Source organism: Theobroma cacao, chromosome 10, assembly GCF_000208745.1.
Source record: "Theobroma cacao cultivar B97-61/B2 chromosome 10, Criollo_cocoa_genome_V2, whole genome shotgun sequence".
Classification (NCBI taxonomy): Eukaryota; Viridiplantae; Streptophyta; class Magnoliopsida; order Malvales; family Malvaceae; genus Theobroma; species Theobroma cacao.
In genome coordinates, this window is record NC_030859.1 from 21,354,034 (window position 1) to 21,362,266 (window position 8,233).

An 8,233-nucleotide genomic window follows, 5' to 3' on the forward strand; every position below is an offset into this window, starting at 1 on the left:
TTTCTTGCCCAATTTAATTTCTAAACACATTTAACTAACTAAAACTATCAATTTAACTAAAAATCAAAACCTAAAAATTTCAATTTCTCTCCCCTAGAATTTCGTCCAGCCCTTGATATCACTTTTTGATCTCTCTCCTCAAGCATGTTAAATGGAAATAAAGGCATAGGAAAGGTAGAAATCAAGCTAAAATCGAAAACTCTTACCGTTAGACGCGTAAACGGTCGAAAACCGCGAATTTCCCTTTGAATTTTCTTGTTTCTCTTTGGTTTTTCTTTTTTTCTTCCTTTCCTCTCTATTTCCTCTCTTGTTCTTCTTTATGGCCGGCCAGCACTCAAAATTTGGGTTTAAATGGGCTGACTTTTTATTAAAATAATATTATTTCATTTAAAAAATGCCACGTGTCACCTTCCCATTGGCCCATTTTTAAAATTTCATCCATTTGTTTCCAAATTTTCACCATACACTTGTCCCACATATCCATAGCTTAGATAAAATTCTCAGACTTATCCAAAGTCTTGGTGGAGTAATTTTTAAAATTTACACTTTTGCCCCCGTAAAAGTGAAAAATTACATTTTTGCCCAAAAAACTGAAAAATTGCCCATAGACATATTTTTCATCCCTTATACTCATACCATTCTCCAATTTGTCAAATTTGATCTAAATTCTCTCACAATCTCAAATTTTGTCTGTGGGTGGCAAAATTACGATTTTGCCCCTACACTCCAAAATCACCAGAATTAAACTTTTTCACTTCCTATCATTAAATTATACTCCAAATAGTTAATCTTGGTCAAAAATTTCACTCCATGATCAAATTATTATCTTAGGTGGCAAAATGACGATTTTACCCTTAAATATCAAAATTTCTAATTTTACCCCAAATGAACCCTCGAACTCCGAACAATCATTTTTAGTCATTCCTGCACTATTAAATATTAAATTTCATCCTAAAATTCCTATTTGAACTAGTTCGAGGTTAAATCAATTTAAGTGTACCGTTAGGTACAATATCAGGTTTCGTCTATTCTTAGGTGCTTTTCTAGCGTAATAACATGCTACTCAATGCATGTATGTCATGACATGTATTTATAGGGTCGGGTTTTACAGTTTGTTACCAACAGCCAAGTGAATAATCTCATCAATTTTTTATGAACAACTTGTATTAATAAGAATAGTAACCTGCTCCACTAAAAAAAAAAAAAAACAGCTTTTATCAACGAAATCCATTCCATCTATAAAAATTCAACTGTAATTACCAATGAAACAAGATTGTAAGGAATACTGATGAAATGAAATCCGTCAGTATTTCGTCGATAATTTAATTACATGAATGAACAGTAAGATGGTACAAAATTTACAGATCGAATCTATCGGTTTGGTAATAGGTTACCAACAAAATTTGCCGACCATGTTAGTGACTAATTACCTTATCAGTAATGTGGTAAGACATTGGTCAGCTTACTGACAGAATTCTCATCAGTATTTATTTTTTAATTAATGACGAAAGATTTCGACGGTGATTTAGCTTATAATAAATCTTAAAATCTATATGCCAAATTTTCCATCCCATTTATCCCTATTTTAATTACCAATGAAAGATTCTGTCAATTATTTCATCGATAATTAAAATAAAAATCCACACGTCTGATTTTTTTCCTCATGTATCCTTATTTTAATTTTTGATGAAATCTTCTGTCAGTGATTTTGTCAATAATTAAAATAAAAATCTACACGCGAGATTTTTTTCCCCATTTATCCCTATTTTAATTACTGACAGAATCTTTTGTCAGTGATTCCATCAATAATTAAAATAAAAATCCCCACGTGGGATTTCTTCCCTCATTTCTCCCTTTTCTCTTCTCTCCCTTCTTCTCTGAACATGGCTTCTTCTATCTGTTTAGTTTGCTACTGCTGGACTTCATTATATCTTGTTTGCTGGCATGCTTGGAGTCGCTATACCTTCCTTTTTATTAAACTTCCTTTTTCAAGAAAGAAGACAAAGTCTAATTCTGAAAAATCATGTATTAGTAATTAATCAATTAAAAAATTACTTAAATTAGTAATTTAACAAATCAAATGATAATAATTAATCAATTCAAAATGTATGAGTAAATTTAGTAAAATTTAAATGTATTTACATTTATTAAGGTTATATTAAATCAATTAAATAATTTAACTAATCAAATGAAAAAAGTTTTAGTAGCTAAGCAATAACCTAAATTAGTAATATTAATTAATTTTAAAAATATTTAAATAAATTAAGGTGTTTAATGAGGTAATTAAATAATTTAGTTAATTAAGTGTTTAGGGTTTAAATGTAATTAAGGAATTAATTAAATTAGAAATATTATATAATATTATGTTTTATTTACATTAATTAAGCGTTCTAGGGAATTAATTACAAAATTCAACTAATTCTGAAGAATCATGTATTAGCAATTAATTAATTAATTAAATTAGTAATTTTACGAATCAAATGATAGTAATTAATCAATTCAAAATGTATTAGTAAATTTAGTAAAATTTAAATGTATTTACATTAATTAAGATTTTATTAAATTAATTAAATAATCTAACTAATCAAATGAAAAAAGTTTTCATAGTTAAGCAATAAACTAATTCTAGTATTTATTTGGATTTTGTTTTCGATTTATGTTTGTGTTAAAATCTGATAATGGACAACATCATATGTCTGTTATAATCTTTTTCTCATAATGAAATGAGATAGAAATTAGATGTATTCCCAAGTTGATTCAAGTGAATTTTTTAGGACAGAATTTGTGAATGTCATAGATGAATTTATTTCTTTTGCGTTCAATCAACCAAGATACGTGACTGAGAATAAAATCAAATGTCCTTGCTCTCGGTGCATGAATAGCAAGTTCTTCATTGCTTATAAGGTTTGAGAACACCTATTTCGTAAAGAGTTTACCAATGCATACACAATATGGGGTTGCACATGGCGAATCATTCCATGCTAAGCAATGATCGTGACATTTTGTTGGTGAGCGGAATGAAGTTGTTAATGAATTTAGAGTAGAAAATCCATATGCTGAAATGGTTATGGATGCTTTACTATCGGAGTTTTAGTTCAATGATAAGATCCATGATGAACCAATCTTTCCAGAAGATCCAAATCCAAACGTTGCGTCATTCTTTTTGTTGTTGAATGATGTTGATGCAACTTTGTGGGTCGAATGTGAGAAGCACACAAAACTGTTAGTTATGTCCCAATTACTAAATGTGAAGTTAGAACTTAACATGAGTGAGACATGCTTTAATCGTCTGATGTAGCTAATGAAAGGGATGTTGCTAACCGATGAAGCATTGCCGACAAACCTTTATAAAATGAAGACACAATTGAAAGAACTTGAGCTCGGCTATCAAAATATCATGCATGTAAGAATAATTGTGTGTTGTTTTATAATGAATATTCCGAGTTGCCTTATTGTCTATCCTGTGGTCATTTTCAGTATAAACCAAATAAATCAAAAGGAAGAAAGGAGAAAAAAATTCGTTAGGGAAAATTGTAAAACACATGACATGGCATGCCACACACCAATCTAATGATGGAGTGCTAAGGCATCTTGTTAATGGTTAAGCATGGCAACATTTTAATCGCACCCATTAGTTTTTTGCTTTTAAGCCACACAGCGTCAAACTCTGTTTATGTTCAGATAGTTTTTGTCCATTCGAACCAACAACGAAACCGTATTATGTTTGGCTTGGAATATTCACTGTCTATAACTTACCTCTATGGATGTGCATGAAGCAACCGTATGTCTTTCTTAGTATAGTCATCCCAAAGAGGACAAGTCCCATACAGAACATTGATGTGTTCCTCCGACCTTTCATAGATGACTTAAAAGCTCTATGTGATGAAGGATTGGTCACGTATGATGCCTTTACTCACCAAATTTTTTTCTATGAGCAACAGTCCTATAAACCATTAATGATTTCCCTACATATGATATGTTGTTTGTTTGAGGCACTCATGAACGTTTATCATGTCCATATTGCATGGAATATGGAAAGAGTTTCTTTTTGGAGTACGAGAATAAGGCTTGTTTTTTTGTTGTCATCAACAATTCTTGTCGATGGATCATCCTTTTCATCGCCAAAAAGATAAATTTAAGAAACGTGTTAAACGGGACCCTCCAATTCTTTGGTTATCCAATGCAGAGATCTTAGAACTATTGGAGTCAATTCCAAATATCATGTGTGGGACAAATGTGGGAGACCAGAAATTATCGAGTTTTGATCAAACCCATAATTGGACTAAGAACATATTTTAGAAGTTGTCGTATTGGCAGACAAATCTCATTCGTCACAACTTGGATGTGATGTATATTGAGCGTAGTATATTTGAAAATATATTCAATACGATGATGGATATTCCAACGAAAACGAAAGACTATATCAAGGCTCGCCGTGATTTGGAGTTGTATCGCAAGCATTAGGAATTGCACTTAATTGAAAATAACAATAAACTTTTTAAACTGAAAGCTTCATACACTTAATTGAAAATACAATATGGAGAAGAATTTTAGTATGTCAGATCTTGGCTTAATGAATTATTTTCTTGGAATATAAATACGCCAAACAAACAAAGGCATTTTTGTATCACAAGGAAATTATATCAAGAAAATTTTCAGCAAATTTCACATGAGCAATTGCAACTCAGTTTCCTTTCCTTTTGTTGTGAATCAGAAATTTACTACTAATGATGGTTGCAAGCCTAAAGATGCTTCAAATTTCAGAAGTCTAATTGGAAGTCTGTTGTATGTTTACTCTACTCGTCCAGAACTAATGTACTCAATAAGTCTACTATCCAAATTTATGAATGAACCTACTGATGTTCATTTTGCAACTACTAAACGTATCCTTATACATCTTATAGGCAGCATCAGTTATGGCATATACTTTGGCAAATTGAAGGAAATAAATTTGGTCAGATACTCAGATAGTGACTAGGTAGGTAGTGTTGAGGACTCCAAAAGTACTACTGGTTATACATTCACTTTTGGCAATGGAGTGTTTACCTGGAATTCACACAAGTAATGTGTTGTTGCTTAGTCATCTACTGAGGCAGAGTACAAGGCAGCCAATGCAGCGGCCAATCAAGCAATGTGGTTGAGGAATGTCTTAAATGACTTAACCTTTGTGCAACAGTCTCCAACAAGTATATTAGTTGATAGCAAGTCTGTAATTGCCATCACAAAAAAAATTCTGTGTTTCATAGCAAGACTAAGCATATCAAGGTAAAATTTAATGCTATAAGAGAGGCTGAAAGGAATGGTGAAATCATCCTAGAACATTGATCTTTTGTTAATCAATTGGCAGGCATCATGACTAAGACTCTGCCTAAACCCAAGTTTGAAGCCTTTAGAACCAACATGCATGTGTGTTGTTGATGTAGGCTTCAAGGAAGAGTTTTGTTAGGATAGTCTTGAATTGTGATTTAATTAGGTTTGTTTAATTCTAATTAAATTAGTATACTTTACAAAATAGTCTTTAAATCTAGTTAAACTAGAATAACAATTCCTAATTTTATTAGGATAAGATTCCTAATTGTATTAGGATAAGGTTATTGTATTTGATACTATAAAATGACCCTATGGGTTAAAGAATAAAATCACCTAGATTTAGAGAGAGTGATTTAGGTGTAAGTGGGATAAGGGTTATGAGTTTAAGACTGTTTCTTGTAATCTCCTGATTTTTCTCTTAGTGGATTTTTCTCTGTTACTGTGCCCGTGGACGTAGGGCATCAAAAGACCGAACCACGTAAATTCTTGCGTTCTTGTGAGTTTGCTTGATTTCTTTCTTTCTTTATTCTTTTGATTGGGTTAGATCTTGGGCAATTCTTTAGAGATAATTCCGCAATTTCCCAACAAACTGGTATCAGAGCTTCAAGGTCTTGGGTCAATCTGAATCTCGCTATGGCAACTTCGTCGATCAAGTATGAGATTGAAAAGTTTAATGGAAGAAACTATTTCAGCCTGTGGCGTGTTAAGATGCGCGCATTGCTAGTGCAACAAGGACTGTTGAAGGCACTGAAGGGAAAAGAGCATCTTCCCTCGAATTTATCTGATGGTGAGAAAGATGACCTTATGGAAAAAGCACATAGTGCTATTCTCCTTGCTTTGTCTGATGAGGTGCTAAGAGAAGTCACGGATGAAGAATCTGCTGCTGCAGTGTGGTTTAAACTCGAAAGTATTTATATGACCAAGTCCCTGACGAATCGGCTTTATATGAAGCAACGATTGTATACTCTCAAGATGAGTGAAGGTACGTCCGTTAATACCCACATTGATGAATTTAATAGAGTTATTCTTGATTTAAAGAATATCGATGTTAAAATTGAGGATGAGGACCTAGCCCTAATTCTTTTATGTTCTTTGCCTCCATCGTATGAAAATTTCGTGGATACTATGCTTTACGGCCGAGACACTCTCACTTTCGAGGATGTAAGGGCATCTTTAAATTCCAAGGAATTAAAGAAGAAAGTTGGTGGTATTCGGAATGAAAATCAAGCAGAAGGTTTGGTTGTAAATAGAGGTAGAGGTAAAGAGAAAGGCTTAGACAGAAAAGGTAAATCTAGAGCAAAAGGGAAAACTTGCTGGAATTGTGGTCAGAAAGGGCATTTTCGTCAAGACTGTATCAAATTCAAGGATGATGAAAAGTTTAATAAGTCTGAGAATACTGCAAACGTGGTTGGAGATGACTTTGATACTTTTGAGGAAACTGATAATGTTCTTGCAATTACTAATTGTAACCTGATGGATACATGGATCTTGGATTCGGCTTGTTGCTTTCATATATGTCCTAGGCGTGATTGGTTTACAACTTATCAATCTGTTAATATGGGCACTGTACAATTAGGAGATGATTTCTCTCTCTCAGTTGTTGGAATTGGCACAATTAGAATCAAGATGTTTGATGGTATGGTAAGAACACTTGAGGTAAAACATGTCCCTGACATGAAAAAGAATTTAATATCCTTGAGTTTGTTAGATAAGAAGGGCTACAAATATAGTGGCCAAGATGGTGTCTTGAATGTATCTAAAGGAGCCTTAACTATCATGAAGGGCAAGTTATCCGGTGACCTTTATTGTCTAGTGGGAAACACGGTCATTGAAACTGTTTCTGTGGTCTCATCTAATGATCCTGAAGATGATGTAACACGTTTATGGAATATGAGATTTGGTCATATGAGCGAGAGAGGGATTAGAAAACTAAGTAAGCATAGTTTGCTGTGTGGTCAAAAGAGTGGAAAGCTAGATTTCTGTGAGCAACATAGAGTGAAATTTAGCACTAAAACTCATCAAACCAGGGGTACAGTAAACTACATCTATTTAGATTTGTGGGATCCTTCTCCGGTGGTATCAAAAGGTGGATCATTATACATGTGGATCTTTATTGATGATTTTTCAAGAAAGGTGTGGACGTATCTTCTAAAGGCTATGAGTGAAGTGTTAACCACCTTTTTGCATTGGAAGGTATTGATCGAGAAGCAGACTAAGAAAAGGATCGAGAGCTTTCGAACAAACAAAGGTTTGAAATTTTGCAAATGTGAGTTTGGTCTATTCTACAAGAATGAGAAAATCGTTAGACATCGCACTGTCGACAAAACACCATATCAAAACGATATTGTAGAATTGATGAAGAAAACACTTTTGGAGAGAGCAAAATACGTGTTCTCAAATGTTGGCCTAACCAAAGTATTTTGGACAGAAGCTATCAACAAGGCTTGTTACTTGGTAAATCGGTCTCCATCAACTGCAATTGAATTTAAGACTCCCAAGGAAGTTTGGTCTGGTAAGCCTGCTGATTATTTTATATTGAGAGTATTTGGTTGTCCTGTTCATGTTCATGTGAGTGATGGTAAACTTGAGTTGAGGGCGACAGAGTGCATATTCCTAGGCTATGCATATGGGGTGAAGGGTTATTGGTTGTGGTGTACTGATTGTAAGTTCCCCAAGTTTATGGTGAGTCGGGATGTTACCTTTGACAAGTCTGCATTACTTTGTGGGATAAAGTCTAGAATTGCAAACACATCAGACCAAGAAGTTGGCAAGCAGGTGGAGCTTGAAATCAATGCTCTTGTGACAGTGCGAGATGATAGTGAAATCCAGAAAGAATTGCAAGAGGTACAAGAATTGGTATCTCAACGAAGCATTACTTGTATTGATGGTGATTTTGATTCTTATGTTTTATTTGTGGAAGTAG